Source organism: Gorilla gorilla, chromosome 22 (genome assembly GCF_029281585.2).
Source record: "Gorilla gorilla gorilla isolate KB3781 chromosome 22, NHGRI_mGorGor1-v2.1_pri, whole genome shotgun sequence".
NCBI classification, from domain to species: domain Eukaryota; kingdom Metazoa; phylum Chordata; class Mammalia; order Primates; family Hominidae; genus Gorilla; species Gorilla gorilla.
Genome location: NC_073246.2, coordinates 29358709 through 29382939, shown reverse-complemented (window position 1 = coordinate 29382939; position 24231 = coordinate 29358709).

The following is a 24231-nucleotide window of genomic DNA, read 5'->3' as shown; positions in this document are numbered from 1 at the left end:
ACAGCATAGGATTGTTATTGGCATTAAATTAGTTAATATCTATAAAGCACTTTTCGTCTTGTGCACCGCATCAGGTCTGCTAAGCTTCATTCACCTGCGGACCTTTGCACCACACGCCACTCAGCCACCTTTGAGGCCATGGAGCTTGCAAGTTTACCTCTCAACTTCACATGCGCACAATGCACAGTGAGTTACATCATGCCTATGCTCCATGTGATCCTCTCTTATCTTCTACCCAAGAGCTTCTCTGGTGCAGCTAAGGCTTGATACACCAGGGACCAGCTTAGAACCTGGACAAGAGCAGCCCAGAAGTGCTGGGAAGTGAACACCCTGTAGAGTGCAACTTTCCCAAAGGAGACCCTTGACCAGCACATAAGTGCTTTCCCCTTCTTTCCCAATGGAGAGCCCAGGAATGCCAGCATCTTAGAAAATCTTCCTAAAAGATTTAGACACTGCTGTTTTCTTACAGATCACAGTGGCAGCCAGATCAGAGACAACCATTTTTATTCCCTTGCTCTCCTTTCCTCCCTTACATCCATTCATCTTCAACCCCCTTCCTTGGGATTGCTTTCCCCAATGAAGTGTTAGAACATATGAATTGCTGGAGTATCTAATTTCTATAGGTCCCATACTGAGAAATTATATGAATTAGGTTCTGTTGCTCAAACACCACCTTATAAAAAGCCTCACAGTCCACATTACCAGAGCACCTCATTCTGATCACTATCCTCTTAACATTCCCATTACCTGATACGTTACATAATTCGTTACTGTTATTGACTGCTCCCCCCACCCCTGTGCTAGGATTTAAACAGTGGAGTCTCAGACTATTTTCTTCACCGTGTATTCCATGCAGCTAAAATATATTTGGCAGTCCATAAAATGTGCTAAGTTTTACTTAAAGATCACTTCTATAAGACCTATTGGGACCACACCATTTGAAATTCCAACCCTCTCTCCAGCCCTTGCACCCAATCTCCTTTGCTATTTCTATTTTTCCACAGTATTTATCATTTTCTAAGTTGCTATATAATTTAACTTTCTTGTTTGTAGTTTATTGTGGCCACCCCTCACTAGCACACAAACTTTGTGAAGTCAAGGTGGCTTTGGTTTTTTTGCGTGTTTGTTTGTTTTTTAGCTTTGTATACTCGTGCATTCACATATCCCAAGTGCCTAAAGCAGTGCCTGTCATACGGAGGGTCCTTTATGGAATGAGTGAGGCATGTGTTCAACCTGAGAGGTAGGAAAGTTGTTATTGGTTAAAGCCTCCATTCAGCCAGAGACTCTGAGAATTGGTTTCATGTGAGTTGATTTGTCAGGATTAGCCTCACACGTACAGAAGGGTCAAATTAAGGAGAATAAAAGGAGAATTTAAAGAATTTAAGGAGAGTAAAACTGACTTTGCGGATGCTAGAAAAATACATCAAAATATCTTATTATTACCACCACTCCCCCCAAAAATATCCTTCAGGAATTTTCTTTGATTGTATTTTTTCTACTTCCCACAACTCACCTATGTGTATTTCTGGTGTTTCAGCACCCTTTATATGGAACTGAGACTTCACCGTTACTTTTCTCATTTTTTCTTTTTTTTTTTCTTTTTTTTTTTTTTGAGACGGAGTCTCGCTCTGTCGCCCAGGCTGGAGTACAGTGGCGTGATCTCAGCTCACTGCAAGCTCCGCCTCCCGCGTTCACACCATTCTCCTGCCTCAGCCTCCCAAGTAGCTGGGACTACAGGCGCCTGCCACGACGCCCGGCTAATTTTTTTTTTTGTATTTTTTTTAGTAGAGACGGGGTTTCACCATGTTAGCCAGGATGGTCTCGATCTCCTGACCTCGTGATCTGCCCGCCTCGGCCTCCCAAAGTGCTGGGATTACAGGCATGAGCCACCGCGCCCGGCGTACTTTTCTCATTCTTGAAGAAACTCTAAAATAGTCCAAGCTACTTTCTTCTTTTATCTTAACCTGCATGTTGGAATAGATATTCTTAATGACAGCATAAACAGTGTCAACTCACAAGATCTAGAAGTCTTCCTTCAAACATTTTGATCATATTAGGCACAGTATAATATAAAAAGCTTCAACAAATGAAACAAAAATTCCTAGTTATTACTTTGTCAATAGTCTACTTCACTTTTTCACTACTAGCTTCCTTCAGTTTCCTTTCTACTTCCAGCCATATTCTAAGCTTCAAACATTAAAAACTTACTTTTTCGCCATCTACATCAGGATCTCACCCGGCTCTGCTTCTAATTTTTGGACCTTTCAGGTTGCATTAACCCAGGCAGGGTAGATGGAGAGCCCAAGCTGCCTTAGGGGTGGAATAGTAACCCTGCCATGGACAGGAGCCCTTCAGCACCAAAGCTTCTTACCTCAACCATGTATAAATACCTCTGCTAAGGCCAACTTCCCCTATGAATTATTTTCTCATTAATCTGTGGTCCTTGACACCCCTGAGTATATGACTTCATATTTTGGATTCTTGTATAGTTGGTTTCCCATATTATCATAATGCTTATGATAGCAGCTCCCAGTTTTGAAACTACTCTCACTACTACAAGAAGCAACCATATAACATCAGCATTCAGTTTGCATTGGTATACATTTCCTATCACCTTAATTCAAAGCTTTGGATTTCAAGAGCAGGACCTAGGATTTCCTCTTACTTTTTTAAGCCTCTACCCCAATACAGATTGAGTACTCTGTTCACATTGCGGATGTATGTATTCAATGTTGACAGCTTTTCTTTCTACGCATGGTTCAAAAACATTACACATTTCTCATATGATTTCAAATAATGGCAAATCTCTTATGCTTGTGTCAGGATTATGGATGTAGTGATAACAGAAAAGGGGAGTGTTACTCATAAAATTTTGGAAGAGGAATGTGATAAAACTTTGGGTCAAGGATAATGTATTAGTCCATTTTCATGCTACTGATAAAGACAGGCCTGAGACTGGGAAAAAAAAATAGATTTAATGGACTCAGTTCCATGTAGCTGGGGAGGCCTCACAATCATGATGGAAGCTGAAAGGCACTTCTTACATGGCGGCTGCAAGAGAGAATGAGAGAGAAGCAAAAACAGAAACCCCTTATATAACCATCAGATTGCATGAGATTTACTTACTACCAAAAGAATAGTATGGAGAAAACCACCTCCATGATTCAGTTGTCTCCCACTAGGTCCCTCTCGCAACACATGGGAATTATGGGAGCCTCAATTTAAGATGAGATTTGGGTGGGGACACAAACCATATCAGATAATTACCTCCTATATTAACAGCAAAACCAGAAAAAGCTGACATAGGGGATGTAGTTGCCTGAGTTAGCTAAGGTGAGAGAATTTACCTCCAGAGAGGAAAGATAAACCCCACCTAGAGAGCCAAGGAGGTTATAATGAAGTTTGAAGGGAGGCAGCTTTAGAAATGTCTGATTGGTTCTGCTCTAGAAAATAAGAAATGACTTTGGCAATAGTTGTGATATTTTGGTGCCAAGAGCACTCCAACAGGTGCTAAGTGAAATTTTACGCCACTGGAGTAGAGGATAAGGAAGTCAGAGAAATATGCAAAATTTTAGAGAATGCATATTTTTATTTGGTTTTGTTTTAGGAGGCTCAGATATTTTGCTACATGCATTTGTGCCATTTCTGTCCTTTTAAATTTTACATCTTTTAGTTCAACCTGAAAATCAAAAGTTATATTTTACAAATTTACTTAAAAGAATTATGAATATGCATCTACCTTTCTTAGAATTTATTCATTGAAATCAAGCACCGGATAGCATAGCAGTCAGAGTGGACCAAATTAAAACTAAGACCTGGTTACAGGAAAAACCCGGAATTGCATAGAAGAATGTCCCCCCAAATCAAGAAAGAGGTGAGGGACCAAAGAATGAGTCAGACAAGCCCAGCTTGGCTGGTAGATGAGTGTGGTACTCTGATTTTTATATTATACACAGTAATTCAGGAAATGCAACGTCAAGATATGCAATTATAGGAATCCTACCATAAATATCTAAATCATTTAAAAGCATAATGTCTTAGTTCATTTAGACTGCTATAAAAAAAAATACCACAAACTGGATAGCTTATGAATAACAGAAATGTATTTCTCACTGTTCTGAAGGCTAGGAGGTCTCAGATTAAGGCATTGGCAGATTCAGTGTCTGGTGAGGATCTGCTTTCTGGTTCATAGACAATACCTTCTTGCTATTCCTCACATAGTGGAAGGGGAGGAGTATCTCTCTGGGACTTTTTTTTTTTTTTGAGATGGAGTCTCACTCTGTCCCCCAGGCCGAAGTGCAGTGGTGCGATCTTGGCTCACTGTAAGCTCCACCTCCCAGGTTCCACGCCATTCTCCTGCCTCAGCCTCCCGAGTAGCTGGGACTACAGGCACCCGGCACCACGCCTGGCTAATTTTTTGTATTTTTGTAGAGACAGGCTTTCACTGTGTTAGCCAGGATGGTCTCGATCTCCTGACCTCGTGATCAGACCGCCTCGGCCTCCCAAAGTGCTGGGATTACTCACAGGCATGAGCCACCGTGCCTGGCCAATACATGCTCTTTTCTAAACAGTGGAGGAAGAGAAAAGACCGGATATTTCCTGCAGCACTTAACAAAACCACAATTTCTCTCTTTTCTTCCCAGCCCTGAAAAGACAAGTGAGTCCTTACTTCGAAGGCCAGCTGAAGATTACTGAATGAGCAGTAAATAGCCATCCATTGTAGCCAGATCTCCAGTCAGTTGGCCTAATTCTAACATGGGAATTTTCTGTGTGCAGGTCCCAAGAATCCCCCGACTAGTTCCTTGTATTAGTTTATGTTTATTATGTGTTTTAAGCTATGATTATGTGGTTGGTGAAACTCACAAAACATGAAAAAAATCCTGGGTGAAACTTCACTGGATCTTCAAGTAAAGTAGTACCAACCAGGACAGTAATTTTGCTTTTCTTTTCTATTGTTAGTTTTCTTTTTATTATACTTTGTGAAACTGTGTTAAAGCAACTGAGGTAAGTGGTGTTTTGAATATTCTGATATGTCAATAAGATATAAAAAGTAAAACGTTTCAAAATCATTTATGAAATAGATTTACACTCAGAGGGCTTCTCTGTTATTTCTTCAAAGTTTCTTTTCTAAAGTATTTGTTTATCTCAGTCTATCTTTATAATAGAGAAAAACAGTAAGATCTATTTTCTCTAAAAATATAAATTTCAAAAACGTAATATGAGTGCCTATTGTAGGATCCATCAAACCTCCAGCTTAACAGACATTTCTTGAGCTCATGTGATTTTTGAGAAACTTGGCTAAATATTGTGAGGGGCTACTAGGAAAAACAGAACCCTCTATCTATGTTTAATAACATAAGTGCAAGAATAACTAGGATACACGATTGTGTAAGATAAGGGCCCTAAAATAGTTCAAACAAAGTTCATTGGAATTTCATGTCTCAGGAGGTTGTGCTGAATGGGAGGATCAGAGAGACTTTATGGATGAAGTGGTGTTGAGATGAGACTTGGAAGAGTTGCAAAAAATGAAGATGAGGTGGGAGCAAAATGCTAGCCTACGTGAACAAATGCAAATGCAGTGCAAAATGAACATTGTCTTTAAAGAGTAGCAAGGAGGACATGTGGTCTAGTGATTGAGGTATACATTTAAAAAAATAGGAGAGATTGACCCTGGAAAGATAAGTTGAACTGTCTGAGGAAGGCCAGATTGAGGGTAACTAGCCGGCAATAGTGCATCCTTGTGTGTTCTTGACAAGTGGGTGATAAATCATCCAACTGACATTTAAGAAAAATTATTCTAGTAGCACGGAATGTCCTGGATGTAAATTGAGGAGAAAGGAGCAGAGACACTGATTTTCAGGTTTTCCTAGATTACATGTTAGATATAATGAAAGTTGAGCTCACAACAGTTATGATGAAATAAAGGAAGGAATTAATTCAAGAGAATTTGAGGAAGTAAAATCAAGGTCACTTGTCAATTTGATTGAATGTACAGCATGAGAAAAACTTTCTGACTGGAGAAGCATATTACTTTACAATTCATTTCTTCAATAAATGTTTATCAGCTGCATAAGTTAATTTCTAACTCTATTTGAAATCTAGACCTAGGTAAGGTAGAAATACTTAGTGATATATTTGAAAATGGTTTTTTAACTACTAGTGTTTTGGGTGTTTGTGGGTAAATTATGTATTTACATATGTATTATATATGCATATACTCATATATGTATATATGTGTGTGTATAAACACAGTATATATATATATACACACACAGTGGTTATATACACTGTATATATATATATACACACATACATAATTTTAATCACCCCCCTTACATTGTTGTCAAAAACAAACTCCATTTTAAACACATTAGAAGAATTATTGTAAATTGCCACCATATTATGAGTAGATCAAGTCTTGAAACTGATTACAGTTGTCATATTAATAACACTAATAATACAAAGCATTAGCTGAGTATTCTTTATGTGCTAAAAACTGTGCTAGAAACTTTACACAGATTATTTCATTGAAACCTCACAGCAAGTCCAGAAGGGGAGGCTATTACAATCTTTCCTTTATAGACGAGGAACAGAGAAGTTTAAGAAAGTTGCTACACTCACAAGAGTTAAGAGAGAGAGAGAACAAGATATTAGGCAGTCAAATTGAAAGTCTGTGTAGCTGACAACTGGGCTCTTCTCAGTATTGGTCTTTAAGAGAAAGAGAGGTAGGTAATCCAGAGTTGACTCACAAGAGCACTGCTAGAATGCTGATGAGAGCTGACATAGATCAGATGCAGAACAATTTTAAAGGACTGGGAAGATTCGTCTGGTTAAAAAGAAGTCTTGGATAGTGAGGCAGGACACAGTGCATGTTTCCCGATATTTTTTCTGATTTGTTTCTGTCCTATCTCTAGAAAATAGAAAACACTACCCGAAATTGCTCCAAAATTTCTCTCTCTTGGGTTGGCCCCAGTTGTCTAACGGCTAGAACTATTTAGAGATAGAGTGGGCCATATCCAGAGGCAATGAGTCCCCATGCCTGAATGCTACATTGGAACAGTGCTTAGTAGGAGCAGTGCACAGACAGTGCAGGCCTCATCGTAGGATTTTAAGTAGATGACATTTATATTTTGTTTACATCCTATTTTCCATCATTGTAAGATTATCAGTTAAGAGTATGATACCCTGGCTGGGCGCGGTGGCTCACGCCTGTAATCCCAGCACTTTGGGAGGCCGAGGCGGGCAGATCACGAGGTCAGGAGATCGAGATCATCCTGGCTAACTTGGTGAAACCCCGTCTCTACTAAATATACAAAAAAAAAAAAAAAAGATTAGCCGGGCGTGGTGGCAGGCGCCTGTAGTCCCAGCTACTCAGGAGGCTGAGGCAGGAGAATGGCATGAACCCGGGAGGCGGAGCTTGCAGTGAGCCGAGATCGCGCCACTGCACTCCAGCCTGGGCGACAGAGAGAGACTCCGTCTCAAAAAAAAAAAAGTATGATACCCCAAAATAAATAGACAACTTGTTACTGTCAGCATAAACAACCCTTTACCTTACAGGGATATTTTGGGAGAAATTTGAAATCTGTGCAAAATGCTAGGCACATTGCCTCACGTATAGTAAGTTCTCTATATATATTGGCTGTTACTTTGCATTTTATTACCTACTTTTATGTATTTAAAACACTATTTCCTTAAAGACTGCTATTTCATATCCAATTTAATGTTATTCACATGAATGCAAGTTAATATACAGTGTCAAATAGAATGTTTCTAAAATGTAAATTAATGGTTTACATCTTTTAAAATTATAACTAAAGGATATAAATTAAAGAAATAGCCTAATTTTATAAAGACCATGCCAGTGCTTAATATTAACCAGATAAAACCATGAAATGAATTTCTGTTTCTGCTCCTTTGATTTAATATTACTACTTATTAAATTTTATATTATTTTCTCTACTATACAAGCCAAGGCACATTGAGAAGGATTACACTGTCTAGTCAATAATGATATTTTGTGGTAATAGAGTGGTTTCAAGAAGAATGTTTGCATTATTTCCATCCATAAACAGATAAATCCGTGGGCTGCAATGGGAGTGACTGGTATTTCCAGGTCTGTTTGATCATGCCATTAAGTAGGTGATTCATCTGCTGTATATCATTAAAATTGGGATGATTTTCTCACTACTGTGAGATGACAGCATTTCTATTCATTTCCCATTTTAACCAGTCAAGAAAAAACACAATAGCCAGAAATCACGTTAACATGTATTTCAGATACAAAAATAAATTGGAAAGTGTAATAGAGCTCTACTGCTTAGAGTTTAGTTTATGTATAATAACACAAGAGTAATTGATAAAAATTATAGCACGTACTATATATCAAGAAATGTGCTACATGCTTTGCATAGATTATTTCATGTATCCCTTGGAAATAGCCTGTTAAGTAAATGCTTTGATAACTGAGAGTAATTATGTAAATGTATCTCTAGTTATTGGGGAAGTGGAAAAATTCTCTTACTTGATTATTTTACAATTATGGAAAGTTAGGATTTAAATGAAATATGATAATCTACTTAAAACCCTAATGTGAAGCTTGAGCCTCCTAGGGTCCAACATTGTTCAGAATGTAATGTTTGTTCAATATTGTTTAATATTCAAACACAGGGAACTCATTGCCTCTGGTGGCACATGGTACAATGACAGATTGGTATTGATTTTTTTTGAATTAATCATCTGGGGTGGGGAGTGATATTTAGAGGAGAGGAAAAAAATATGTATGTTTGTGTGTGTGTGTGTGTTTATGTGCATATATAAAAGTATATTCATGCATATGTAAATGTAATATAATAGAAATATACCTATAGAAGTATAATTATATATGTGTATATTATATATATGTATATTTTAAGAATAGTTACATGAAAAGTCACTAGATCTGTTTAGCTCCAGAAAACAATGATTTAGAATTAACAAATAGGTGTAGCTCTGAGATCGATTCTTAATGAAAAAAAAAAGGTAATAGGTCCTAAATTCTAATTATTTAATCTATGAAAAAGAAAAGAAGGGAAGAAGAGAAGAGAAAAAGAAGGAAGGAAATGCTTTGTAAGATGCTGAGTTTCTGCAATGGCCCAGTTCATTCAAATGTTGACCATTGTTTAAAAAGGGATTTGTGATGGGTTTAGATAAGACCAAAAAATTCATAGCATCCCTTAGAAATTCAATATTATAATATGTTTTTGCTTTAATACTACTTGAAGGCTGGAGAATTATTTTGTAGTAAAATAAAATATTTCCTCCCTCATTTTAATGTCTAGATAATTTAAACTAAAGGAAATTTTCTAGCAGTAAGTGGTAATATTTACAAAAATCTTATTTAGTTGGCTTAGATGGGAGAAATGCTAGAACTAACTGAATTTTTAAGATATGTGATATCCAGTTAAATCCGTGTGTGTGTGTGTGTGTGTGTGTGTATGCATGTGATAAAATATACACAGACATATACACACACGTGTATTTAAGCATCACCACTACCACCATCAAAAACAAACTGGGTACTGAGCTTTTGGTCCAGTTATGTGTTGATTTGTTTTTGTTGTGTCCCGGACGACTGAATTGTCAGCTGAGTTGAGTTGGGCATTGCTATATTAATATTTTCAAAGATGATTGATGATCAAAGCACAACATTTGAGAGATGAGAGTTCTAAGCATAGATGTTATCTGAGGTCAGATCAGAGAGATCTATGTCTAATCAACCAGGAACAAGACCGAAGCAGCCACTCCAAAGAGAGGTCTGGACAAAGAATTCATGTTGTAAACCAAACGCCAGATGATTGCTCTGTTTTAGGTAAAAACATTTAAATGGTCAAAAAGTTCTGACTGTCTTGAAAAATTATGTAAAAGCCATATTATGAAAGTCTAAATATTTCATGAAGTTCTATTAACCTTAGGATGAAATACAGCTAGGCATTTAGCCTCAGGCATACATAACTTTTTATGGAAAATGCAGAACGCCAGTAATATCTTTGCAAGCTTATGCACATTCCTATTTATATGCATGTTTTAGACTCTTCATAGAAAGAAAGTAATTTACCCGAACACTAAGGTCACTCATAGGACACAATATCTTCTTACTTGAAAAGTTCCATATACAGATGAAAAATATGAGCTCAATAAAAGGGTAGGGGTTTTCCATTGTCTTGATTTTCAAATGTGTCAGTAGTAAAGACTTAAACCTCCAGAAATATTTTCCCTGAAAAAATAAAATCAATATTGGATCTTTGTTTTTGATGGCAAACTTTCTATTTTTCATATTTTGGTATTTTAAATTGTGATATATTTTTATTCATAGTGATCATGCTAATAACAGCAGAGGGAATTTGCTTAAAGTCAAAATTTATACTTGCATCTTGAGAAGCCAAGATAATAATAAGTTAGTTATGCAATATTTCCTAGATTGGACAGCCTTTTAAAATAAAAACATCACCTAAAGGTCTGAATTTTGTCTTGTAATTTTGTTTTTGTTTCGTTTTTTGGTTGGTTGATTGATAAAACGACAAAAATACTTTTTATGTAATGGAAATTCTATAATCTGATCAGCAAGATATTGCAGAGAGAATGTAAAGAAAAAATACACAAGGAATAATTATTTTAGTGATAATCATTCAATTTAGAAAAAAAGATCTGTGTTTGCTTGTTAAAAAAAAGTGTGTGTGTGTGTGTGTGTGTGTGTCTCAGTAGAAAGAGCTGGAATTCCATTTCCAGGTGGAAGAAGTGTGTTAATGCATCAAACAGCTGAGAATTGCCAAGGCATTTCTGATATCGTGACAGCCCTATACTCACCCTCCCTGATAATGAGTTATAAATTACAACCTACCTCTCTACACCCAAATGATCTTCTCCATCAATTGTTTGGACTAGTGCTGTCCAATAAGACATTCTGAGATGAAAATATCTGCTATCCAATTTTGTAGGTGTCATCTTCATGGGACTATTAAGTACTGGAAATATGTTTAGTATGGCTGAGGAAATGGCTTTTTAATTAATTGAAATTTTAATGTACATACTCTTATGTAGCTTATGTAGCTAGTGGCTACCATCTTGTTCAGCCCCTTATAAATGCAAACGTGGACATCGAAACTTGAAGAATTTTCCTTTTGCAGAAGTCTTCCCTTGGTATAACCAGGTCTCCTTGGCCATTGCAAACTTTATTCTCAGCAACCCAAGCAACACTCCATATCCCTAAACATCAAAAAGATCATGCCTTAGAGGCAAGCGAGTCTAACATCAAATAGGGGGATTGAAGTGTCATTGGGACTCAGTGGTAGAATTTTTTCTGGTAGTATTATTTCAGCTACAGTGTGGGTCAATTGGCAGTCATGGTTGGTCTGCAAGCCTTAAATCATCTCCGATATGTGGCTCACTATTAAAATAAAAAAAAAATTAAAAAAATTTTTCAAGTGTTCCAATTTCCAACTATAATTTTGCAAACACATTTTTGCAATTATCTGCTTATCATTTGAATTTTCCAATTGGTTCTACTTATAATATATTGTTGGGGTTCTTGTAATGTGCAAGTCTATGTGCTAGTCACATGCAAAGGTAAACAATACAAAGCCTGAACTCAAAGAATTTGCAATCTCTGGCACACAGTGGTCAGAAAGAGCAAAAGTGTGAAAAGGCTAATGGCTGAGAGAAGTAATAGCTCCTTATGAGTTCAAAGGAATAGTTTAAAAAGAATATCTGAGAAAACAGAGTAACAAATTAAAGATTCATGATTGCCTGGAGCCCAGAGTAAATAGCAGTGAAATATTGGAAGTAATACATATTATATTTTGTACCTGATTTTATTATAAATACTAAAACATTCTCCACATATGAATTAAAAGTGAAATCTCTGAATGACTCAAAAACTTGTGTGTAAATATATCCAAGTGCTAAATATGCTCTATCCTCCAAATCACAGAGATTTCTTGGCATTAACAGGTACAGGCTTCATGGCCAAATTCTATTATTAGCACTAACTGGGTTCACTCATATAGATCACCTCAGAAAACCATTTATGAAAGAGACTGTATGGCTAACCATGACAGTAATATGCTCAAAAATGAGGTGCAGTCCAAGTTTATCAGAAGTAAATAGCAAGTCTTTCTGGGTGCAACAGCTAGATAGGGTTCACAGTTAGAATACAGGACCTCAGCAACAATATTAGCCCTATAATATCCATTATTTGTTGAATAGCAATCTGATACCATACTGTGCTAGACTCTGTATTTGTAGTTTCAGTTAATCCTCATAGCAACTCTATAGGTCCTACCTCAATTATAATCATGTCCATTTGAGAGTTAATTAACCTTCCCTAATCAGTATGAGCAAGTGCCTCCATATAAATAAAGATCTTTAGACTCTAAAGCTCATACTCTTAATGAAGTATCTTGCTTTCTTATACAAGTGAAGTCTGAGATGCACCATATGAAATTATGGAACTGGTTTGACCCCAAAACAATGGCAATTTCATATAGCTTAAACTGATAAAAGCAGTGTGTCTGAGCACTAAATACCATCTTGGAAGGTTATCTGCACGTACGATAATTTATTATGGGTGTCTCCAAGTTATCTAGAGAGTCTCACTTCCAAATGGAATTTTCTTGAATGATAAAAATCTTAAGCTAGCTCAGACAGGTTCTCACCGGGGGATGAGAGATACTCTTAGTTCAGCCAGGAAAGTATGGCATAACGGAAGGGCGTAGTCTCCTGGCTGAAACTGTGTTTCTCCTATTATCCTATTATCAAGGAGTCACTCTGGCAGATTTATTTTTATTTACTTATTTTCTTGTAATGTGAAGATATGCCATCTTACTTTTCTATCACGTTTTCTTTTTTCAATTTTAAATTTTGGTGTCTAGTTATGGCAAAATGATTTGCTGAAACAATGTATTTTACTCACTAGTGAAGAAACAAGAGATATTCAGGGGAGAGATGGTGAGATAGTCTTTTTTTGACTTCTTAGGTTATAGGTTTTGATAAGGCTACTAATGAAGTTAAACAAGGTTTAATCTCTCATTTCCTAAGGGGATAAGGAAACTGGAAAGAACGGTATGTTGGTCACTCAATCTAGACAAAGCTATGGTGTGATGGAAAAATATTATATTAAGACTCAGAAGACCTGAGTCCTATCTCTCTAGGACCCACAGAAAGTCACTCTTTTTTCCTTAGCCTGAGTCTCCTAAAACCTAAAATAGGGTCGATGGCCTTAATACCTACATTTCAGTGAAAATGTGAGTCTCAATGAAAAGGTATGACAAGGAGATTTGTAAATTCTAAAAACAATATGATTCTAGCTAGATCTTAACTGACGTCCATTACATATTTAATACGGGAGTAATACGTGTCAAATTTTTTTCAAAATAATTGTGTCGCATTTCATTAAAGATTCAGCTACATTAAATATTCTATAAACTCAAAGTGATATACTCAGGAAAGATGTATCAAAGCCTTAGATTCTTTTAGATAATTTCTAAAATAGATATTGGTTTTATCTAAAAAAAAAAAAAAAAATCCCCAAAACCTTAAAAGTAGGTAATTGTTGGGCCTCCAAATTATCATCTTCTATACCTGGTTGTGACTCAGATTTAAACTGTAACAGTCTGTGACTAGGACTTAAAGGAATATATTTGTTCACACTTTTGTTGGAACTTTCTTTTCATGACAAGTTTCATTAGAAACTATTTATTACTTTTTTTTTTTTTTGGTGTGGCTTAAATAAATATCCTTTGAACTCTCTGCCAAATGAATTTCCCTTTCTTTCATATCACCTGGATTTGCTGAGTAACATACTGGCTAAGGATGAGTATTGTCTGAATTCAGACTTTCAGTCCTAGTCCTAAATTAAATCTGTCTCTTCTACTTAAGAAAAAGACATTTCAAAATGTCTCTGAATTTTTCTGTAATTATCTAGACCATCTGGAGATACAAATCTTGATAGGAAATTTATTGTCTTTTTCCAATTTGTCTTGTAAAAAGGAGTCTTTAAGGATAGAAACACATATATGAGTCATTAGATTATTAATTAGAATGCAAATTCTTTACAAGAACTACTAAATTGCAACCATTTAATTGTATGATTAGTACAGTAAACATTTGAAAGGTCACACCTTCCAGAAAGTTATCCTGATAGTACAAGCAGATATGTACTCAATGTAGTATGTATGCTTTAATTTAGGGCTTTAAATAGTACGTATTTAAACAGATTGCTCAGCATCCACATTTCATATTAAAAATATAAATTAGGTATTCAAGTAGGGTAATAGAATTTTTTTTTAATTTAAGTAAGTGGACTTTGATTAAATTGTTTGCTTTACTATAAACATATTAAGAAATAATTAAGCAAGAAAAATATATAATATATGAGGATTGGGATTAGGCAAATGAATACATTTAATATAACAATGTGTTAAATTATGTTTAGATTATTTGCCAACTAATGCACCTCAGCTTCTTCTGTAATGATTACAATATTGTTATACTGAGTGCAAAAGAATGTAATATTGAACAACTGTCAATTCCCATCTTCTAGTCAATCGCTTAGACTTTCTTTATAAAACGAATATGGCACTAGAATACCTGTGGCTCTTTCAATGGGTCTGTGGGAACATAACTTATTTTCTGAGTAATACTAAGGCATTATTTGTCTTTTTATTTTCATCTTCTTTCAAGTGTATGCTGGACTTCTCAGAGGTGACAACATGTGATGATATCATCACTAAGGCTGATATTGGAATGTGTTGCTTGTGTATTTTTTGTGTTTTACATTCTTCAAGAGTATAAAGAGGTCTTCAGAACAAAAGGCATAACAATTTGCTACTCTAGAAGAAAGTTTAACCCACCAATAGGAAGTACTATACCAGGAGGTTAGTAGAATGACTATGCTGCTTGACATTTACTTCCTACTTCTGAAGGTATAGGATTCTGATCTTCTAAAATTACATAATGTATTTGCAACAATATTATTTTGTCATTTTTTTCTCCTGTGGCACTTATAACTTGAGAGTTTTCAGATACATTTAATCAAAACAGTAGATGTGCTTAATAAAAATTTGTCTACCAAAAGAGAAATATAAGAAAAGTTACTTTTCTTATATTTAACATGTGTTAATATAGGTTACTTTTCTTATATTTAGTACAAATTAAAAATTGTTAATTTTGACAGCTCATCTTTTGCTCCCAAACAGATGACAGGCAAATCTCTCATCTCACCGACTCCAAAGCAACAGAGTTGCATCACTTACCCTGGCCTTACTTTTTTTTTTTAAGCATAGACATTTTACACAGAAATTAAAGTGTTAAATCATTTTTAAACAACTCTGAAGTGGCAGTTTCTTTTCCACTATTTTAATTATGTTCCTTCAAAAGAAGAGAACATTATGTCCAAAGGATAGGTTTCCTTATAGTAAAAAATTGGAGGAATCATTTTTTTTCATGGTGACACTATCCAGATCTGAATGACTTCATCAAAGAAGTGGGTCCCTTGCCATTAGCCAAACTAGAGTGTTCCAAGTATCCTATTCTAAGTTTCCAACAGAAAAATCACTTCTGAAGAATATCTGAGCATTCTTGGGTACACTTTCAGGCCTTCAGAGTTAATTTATTAACTAATGAACAGGAATCCTTCCTCTAAATGGGTTGTGAAATTATTATCAAATGAAATAAAACTAAGCTCAATTTTACTATTAAAGGTCAGAAACTAATTTCTTTTTATTTTATGCCTATCAGTCTGGTTTAGTTAAAACTTTCATAAGTTCTCACACTCAAAAGTACCCTGAAGATATTGGATTAAGGAGCATATGTTAAAGGATATTGCTCTTAGAATCACATTATTAATTCAGCTGAATGGATGGTGATAAGAATTGTTGCTGCTCTTCCCAGATCCCCTTTGCTGGTCCCACCATTGTGAGTGCTGAGAATGGTATCCAATGCATTTTGACTTCAGAAAATTGCCTTTGAATAATGGTTGTTTCCTAGGGTTACACCCACCTCTACTGGAGGCCACCAGTAACTAACACCGTGTTCCAAAAACCCTGCCCCGCTGAAAACTCTCCTGTGATTTACAACTTACAATCATCCCACAGAATATCAGGCATGGCTTATGAACGAGGCCATCTCACTAAGTGGGTCAGCTCACCAAGAAGCCCTGCATAAAGTTACATCAATGATTATACTAATTAATTCATTAACAGATGATTTATTGAACTCCCATTGTGTGCTACACAGTGCTAGGTGCTAGGAAAAATGGTACAAAAACAGAAAAGGTTCCTGCCCGCTTGAAAGTTAAATTCAAATGGATGAAATAGGCAATAACCATAGCAGCAAATAAATAAATATTAATTGAGAAGTAATATGAAGGAAACTAACAAGGGCCTGAGTTAATGATGCTTTATATGAGAAAGTGGGATGGCTGCTCTAATATGATGTCCTGGCCGGGTGCAGTGGCTCATGCTTGTAATCCCGGGATTTTGAGAGGCTGAGGTGGGTGGATCATGAGGTCAGGAGATCGAGACCATCCTGGCTAACACGGTGAAACCCCGTCTCTACTAAAAATACAAAAAAATTAGCCGGGCGTGGTGGCGGGCGCCTGTAGTCCCAGCTACTCGGGAGGCTGAGGCATGAGAATGGCGTGAACCCGGGAGGCGGAGCTTGCAGTGAGCGGAGATCGCGCCACTGCACTCCAGCCTGGGCAACACAGTGAGACTCCGTCTCAAAAAAAAAAAAAAAAAAAAATCTTCAAAAGAGAGACAGAGAACATAACTGTTCAAGCATAAAGCTCCATTCAGAGCAGAAGAAAAATTCAGAGTGCCTGCAGTAGTAAGAGCAGAAATTTGTCTTATTTCAGATTTGGTAGAACCTGTGGGCTCAGGTTGGTGAGACATGGGTACTTAAGGTCCACTCTGTGAAAAAATACATATGCAGTGATTATATCTCAGTGATCAAGCTCTGAAGAAAGAAAGACAGAGAGAAGGAAGAAAGGTGGGGGAGAGGGAAGGAAGAAGGGAGAAAGGGAGGAAGGAAGGAGGGAAAGAAAGGAAGGGAAGAGAGGAGAGGAAGGAAAGAAAAAAGGAAAGGAAAGGAAAAAGGGAAGAAAAGGAAAAAGGAGGTAAGAAAATGGGAGGGAAGGAAGAAAGGAGGGAAGGAGGAAGAAAAAAGAAAGAAGGGAGAGAAGGAAGGAAGGAAAGAGGAGAGGGAAGGACGGAGAGAGGAAGCAAGCAAGGGAGGGAGGGAGGGAAAAAATGTAATCCCAGCGTACACTACAGACAAGATTTTATTGGACAGGAATAAATGAAACCTTCAAAAGAGGATCTCCACCAGCCAAATACATAGACACGTACACTGTTTTCTTCCCCACACTCTATGGCTTTATGATAAGATGATCTAACACGGTATAAGAAATTTATTTAGTCTTTATATTTGTATGTCTATATCTATGTATATAGATATATGTGTAATATGTGGGTATATGTGTATACACGCATATATATATTGTATTTATCTAGACATTTTTGTTTACTTGTTTTTTATTTTAATCAAATGGGGGAATCAATCTTTCTCAGATATGCTTAACCATGGTCATAAATTTCCAAGTTAAGAAACATTTTGTCCTGCTCAAGTTAACTTTCTGAAGTTGACATCATACAGAAACTACCCTAGTTCTACCAAATTGCTAAATTTAAAATTTTGGTGCCACAGGGGACAGAAACCAAATAAACAGCATTTACTTCATAGAGAATTTCAACCTGGGGCTTAATTCTATCTTGGAATGTTAGTTTTATTCACCTGCCCTTGTAGCCACTGGCATTCATTTGTCACATCATGTGTAAGAAGGATAATAACATGAGCTGGGATTGGAGAGAGTTAACTGGGTCCCACAGGACATTGTCTAAACTTTAGTCTCATATACCTAATAAGAGACTGATGTCTACAATGGGAGCACAGACTATATCAAGTAAGTTTACTTTTATAAGAGATAGAAATGATAAGTGTGCTAAGGAATTTCCATGTAACTTCCAGACAAAATAATACATTCAAATTTAGTATTTAGCAAATTTTAATTCTACCTAAATGATGTTTCAAAGGTACTTCCACATAGTAAATTTGTTTGTAGCCCTCATATTTATTCATGATGATAATCAACAAATATGTTTAATTTCGATTGAGAAATGCATACAATTTTTATATATACTTTCTTTTATTCACTGGTTTTTAATACTTTGAAAATATTAATGTGTCTTGCATTTGCATTATCTTCAATAGTTTGAGTTGATGATTTCTGTTTGTTGACAGATTAATGCTTTTTCATTCTAAAGTAGAAATTAAAGCAGCTGAGTTATGTGCACTTTTTATTACATTGCACTGTTTCCAATTGGGGTCTACGAGAATAGCAAGATGATTCAATATTAAATGTATTTATTTCACTAATTTAAATATTACTCACTACGTATCCTGCTATTCTTCCTCCATCTTCTATTGTAAAGGAACCCCAAAGGCAAAGATGACTGTTGAACAGCTCATGTATTTTGTCAAGCAAAGTGTATAGAAAACAATTGTTAACTTAGCCATCTATTCCATTTCAACTGTTGAGATACTGCGATGATTAATTGTAGGTGTCAACTTGACTGTGTTGAGGGATCCCAAATGACTGGTAGATAATTATTTCTGGTTGTGTCTGTGAGGGTGTTTCTAGAGGGGATTTGCATTTGAGTTTGTGGACTTAACAGGGAAGATTCACCCTCAATGTAGGTGGCACCGTCCAATTGGCAAGGGGCATGGATGTTAAAAAACAAAAAATGCAGGGGAAGGAGAAATTATTTCTCTCCAGAGCCTGAACGCTCTTCTGCCTTTAGAAATCAGAACTTCAAGTTCTCTGACTTTTGGACCCCAGGCCTGGCACCAGTGGTCCCCGGGGCTCTTGGGCCATTGGTTTCAAACTAAGAGTTCTCAAGCCTTCCATCTTGGACTAAGCCACACTAACGGCTTCCCTGGTACTACAGCTTGCAGACTGCCTATTATGGAATTTCTCAGCTTCCATAATTATATGAGTGAATTCTCAGTCTCTGTAATTGTGTGATTCAATTTCTCCCTAATAAATCTCCTTTCATATATCTATTTATATATATCCTATGTTCGATCTCTCTGGAGAATTATGACTAATACAGACAAAGAAAAAACACAAAAATATCACATAGTACCTTAATGTGCTAGGAATTCTATATTTATAATAGGTCAACAAGTGGTCGAAGAAAGGAAAATTAAATTAAGTAAATAAATGTACAGATCATCTTAGCCCCTAGTCATCAAATAGTCCTAAGAAACTTAAAGTGACTGCTTATTTATACCAAATTGTTTCTTTTCTCTCTTCCTATGTTAATATTTTGTTCCTATGTCCAAGAATTATTGATGTATTTCACTCTTCATTAACCATAACTTTTTAAAGAATGATACTTCAAATCTTGGAATTAACACAATTGTCAGACTTGGAAATTACTCATTGTAACCTGTATAAATCTATAAATACTTTCATGTATTTGTAACATGTCTTGGATTCTAATAGCTGTTATTATATTTTCTACCTTCTGACAGACATCAAAATAATATAATAAGTTATTTTGCCTCTTTGACTACATATTTTTATTTATTAATTAATATGCCACACATCTCTGGAGATCTTTTGAGTAGAAAATAAAGAGTGCATGAGACTTTTGGGTGTAGCTCTTTGGGAGAAGTTGAGTGAGTCTTTATGTAAGAAGATGAGAGAAAAGGAAGTACATTGCAGACTGTAAGAGAGGATTGTAGTGAAGAAAGGGTACTCAACAAGCACTCTGGTTACTTACCGTTCTGTGTGTTTTCCAGTCACCTTGGTTGGGTTCACATAATTATTCCTAGCTAATGAAATGTGAGCAAGAGTAGTATGTTCCACACTGGAGGTGAAGTAGTAAAAAGTTTATACACAATTCTCCATTTTCTCTCTTAGCTTACTGAGCTTACATCAAGGCCACATGTTGAAGATGGTATAGTTAAAAGATGATGAGCTATGAGGCGGCACACAGCCATGAAACCTTGTGATTGAGGTGATGGAGCCTCCATCAAGCAGACTGGAGCTGCTAATGTGTGCCCTGTGTGAGCAGAGGCAGCTGCTAATGCGCATGGGGTATGTGGCATGAGCAAAATACTAACTTCTGCCTGATATACGGGGAACTGTTTGTTACTATAGCATACAGGAATTCATACTGACAAATACAGATATTGCCTCAGTTTTCTGAGATTAATTCAACTTCATGGGAGATATAGGTATAGATATAAAGATATGATTTCTAAATTATACATATTAAAGTATATGTATATATTAAATGTATAGCTACATATACTTAATAAATATATATATTAAATAAACAGCTACATATTCTTAATAAATATATATATTAAATAAACAAAAGTAGTATTAGGGTTTAAAAAAGATATTCATTAATATTGGTATCCACTTACAAATGGCTTGATCATATTAAATCAGTCAGCTAAATTTAAGATACTATGTTTTCTGTCATTCAGTGACCCAGAATTTATAAACATTTATTTATCTCAATACTATTGGTTTGAGACTTATTATTTAATTATGGGTCTCAAAAGATAAATCATTAGGTTTTCATAGTAGCTGACCATATTTCAGTAGAGAATGTTTACCTCATGGGACATGTTCATTTTAAAATGTTCAATTTTAGTTTCAAGTGCTGTAACTCACTGAAATGGCCCTGGTTCCAAAGGGGTATTTAATTAATTCTTTATTGAGTCTGTGCAAAAAAAAAATGGCTAATATAAAAATATTAGACCCGTCACTTGTCATCTGCCCGTTTTGTTTGCATTCCTTAGAAACTTGGCTCTTGTTCAGTTTCTTGGTGACATTGACATTCTTTTAGTTAACATCCTATCTGTTGTCTGTTACATGTCCAACCAATATCTCAGCAAGAATTTATGGAAATTTGTTATAGAACAAAAGATGTGGTATAAAAAGAAATTAAAGTTGATAGTATTTAGAGGGCATATAAAAGAGCTGTAAGTACAAATTGTGACAAATCACTAATTTGCCCAAGCTTGTCACTTTAAAACAATGTGCCAGGCAATAGGTAACTTAGAGACAGAAAGAGACAGAACCTACTGGGTCGGGATGATTCAATCAAAGAAACAGATCTAGTAGGAGAAGCAGTACCTACAGGGGTTAAGGAGGGATTTTTTTTTTTTCAAGGAATTGGCTTGCATGTTGTGTGATTATAGGATACAGTCAGGCAAGTCCGAAAGTCCAAAATCTGTAGGGCAGGCCATGAGGAAAGGCAGGCTACAAGTTTTGGGCACAGTCTGAAGCTGCTATCGTCATGCAGAATCTCTTATTCTCCAGAGATACTTCAGCTCTGCTCTGAAGACCTTTCAACTATTAAATCAGGCCTACTCAGATGATCTAGGGAAACTCCCTCAGTTATAGTCAGCTAATTATGTATTTTAATCATCTCTATAAAATACCTTCCCAGAAACACCTAGATTAGTCTTTGATTGAATAACAGAGGACCATAGCCTGGCAACACTGGTAAGTATAAAAAGAAAAATTTGTCCCGCTTAGGAGCACCTGTTTCGTACAGAAGAGGAACCACTCAACCAGAAAGTAAAACGTAGTTACTTTGTGCTTTTGCAGCAAATGAGCAGGCAAAACGAAGAGTTATTATACTGTTGAGGGGTAATTCAGCTTGAATATAGGAGCTGAGGTTGCTGCTACTAAGAAGGGTAAGAAGGTCTACTTTCTGAACATGAGGCATGAAGTAGGGCATTCATTTCATGGTGCTTGTATTCTCAGCACTAGTTGTAAGAATACAATTGCAGCAACCACAGCTTTGCGAATATAAAGAAACTAAGACCTTAGATCCTTTGAGGATGAAGACTGATATTATCTGACTAAGCAAACAACCTGTGCATCCCACAGTGCTGTTCAAAGGTGAGGGAAATATAGAAGGAAAAGTGGAGAGAAGAGGCAATGAAAACAATGATCCGTACCAGTGGCTGTACAGGAGACTGGAACTTACTTCACTAATTCTTCAGTGTGAAGGCTTTAGAACAGATTACAACTGGTCCGCATCCTTGAAGTTTCTCTCATGAATTTGACTTAATGGAGCTCGTTAGGGGGATATCTGAGCAAAGATGCACCCCATAGGACACCTCTTATATTTACTGTGAAGTCCTCTCAGCTCACTTCTACTCCAGCTGTACAATCAGCTTCACAGAGCTGAACCTGACAGCATCTTGCTTCAGCTCTGCCAAGAATCTCTTAGCCTTTTTCTCAGGCTTTTCTGAAAGGGATCTGCCTGGTACAGGTGAGGCTTAAAAAAAACCTCGTAATGTAGAAAAGCTAACATCTCTTGGGGATACCCTTGACCAAGGGAGGATTAAAGCCAGTGAAGGAAAGCCCATGTTTTCCCTCCCTCATGCAACTTTAAGGTGGCAAACGATTGAGCCCCAGCTGTTTAAAGTTATGACCAACTTTGACCTCTTTTCCTGTTTCACATGGTTTACTCCTATTCTTTCAGTTCTTAACAGAAAACAACCAGAAACTGAGGTTAAACCATCTGACCATATACTAAATACTGTGTATGTTTCATGTGGTAGAAAAACTTTAATAAACTAAGGTACCATTTCTGTAGTAATAAAGAATGAAACATCAACATTAAAGACATATTTTTGATGAAAAATATATTGTTAAAATAATTTTGAATTTACTCCTAAGAGCCTACCATTTGAACAACAATAATTCACAAGTGACAGTTAACCACTGTTTACATATCCCAAATATTTTATTTGTAAGCAAAGAGGCAATTGCCTAGTTCCTAGACTCAGAACCTGAAGAGGTTACACATTTTAGAAAAAATTGACAATGTTACATTATGGAGTTTAGTCAAATTTATCTCCATTTGCATGCATACAAATCACAATTCGACAGAAATATTTAGTTTGTCCAATTACTAGAATAATTTTTAATTTACCTAAATTTAGAATATATTTAAGATCATAGCACAATTTCATAATAAATATGTTATGTTTGAAATATATTATTTAATAAAAAAGCATATTTTCATCTGTTTCAGAGAATAGCATTTTACTGTCCATGAGATTAAAAAAATCTCACATTTGATACAGCATTTTTCAAACCCAAGTTACATTAATATTTCTCAAAATATTATTTCTTCACCAAAGTGAAAATTAGTTTAATATATTTGCCTTACCCTATTGTAGAACTTCCTTGAAACCTATGTTATTTATTGCTAACATTTTCAAGGATAATGGTTCTTGACAGACCTTTTAGAATAGTTTATTTACCCTCAAATGTTGCCTTGAAATTTACTTTACTCATGGTATTGTGAATAAAGTTATCCCTAAGGGTATCTTTTCTGCTTTGATAAACAAAATACTCCGTTTGTGAGATTAAATTCATGCATATCAATTGCTTTTCTTTTATCTATCTGCCTCGTTCCCACCAGAGAATTTAGTAAGGCAATCTAGAAAAAGAGGCAAATAGGCTATAAGATCACGGAGGGTAAAAAAGGTGGTAAATAGATGGTATTTTATAGACTCTCTAATTTGGGAATTGTACTCTATTCTTGATATTCATCCAATTGGCTAAGATTTGCCTTTTATGAGTCTAATCCCTGACATCTCAACTGTGGGGAAGCACATAATTGTAGGATCTTCCTATTTCAGTAGGGGAAGGAAACTACTCAGCCAGATGAACGTCAATTGGGCCGGAATTGCTGCTGAATAGAGGCTCACCTTAAGTGGGAAGGAAAATGTGCTGGTTGCTAAGCTACTGATAGGCTTTGCCCTTCCTCTGTTTAATGGGCAGTCACTGGGTCAAGGCACAAATGATGACGTTAAAGCTGGCGTTTCTTTGCTAATTGAATGGTTACATAGGAAATGTCTAAGGGTTTCCTCTAAATTAGTTGTTACTCCTTGCTATTCTCTGACCTTCACTCCCAGGGTGAAGGGTGACTGGAGGCTAGGAGATGGAATGAATGGAAGATTAACTAAATAGTAAAATTAGCTAACATTAAGATGCTATAATTGTATAAAAAATGAATTTGTCAGCATTCAAAATAGTTTATAATAAAAAACAGGAGGACATGTTTCAAACATATTGGTTTATATTGTTCA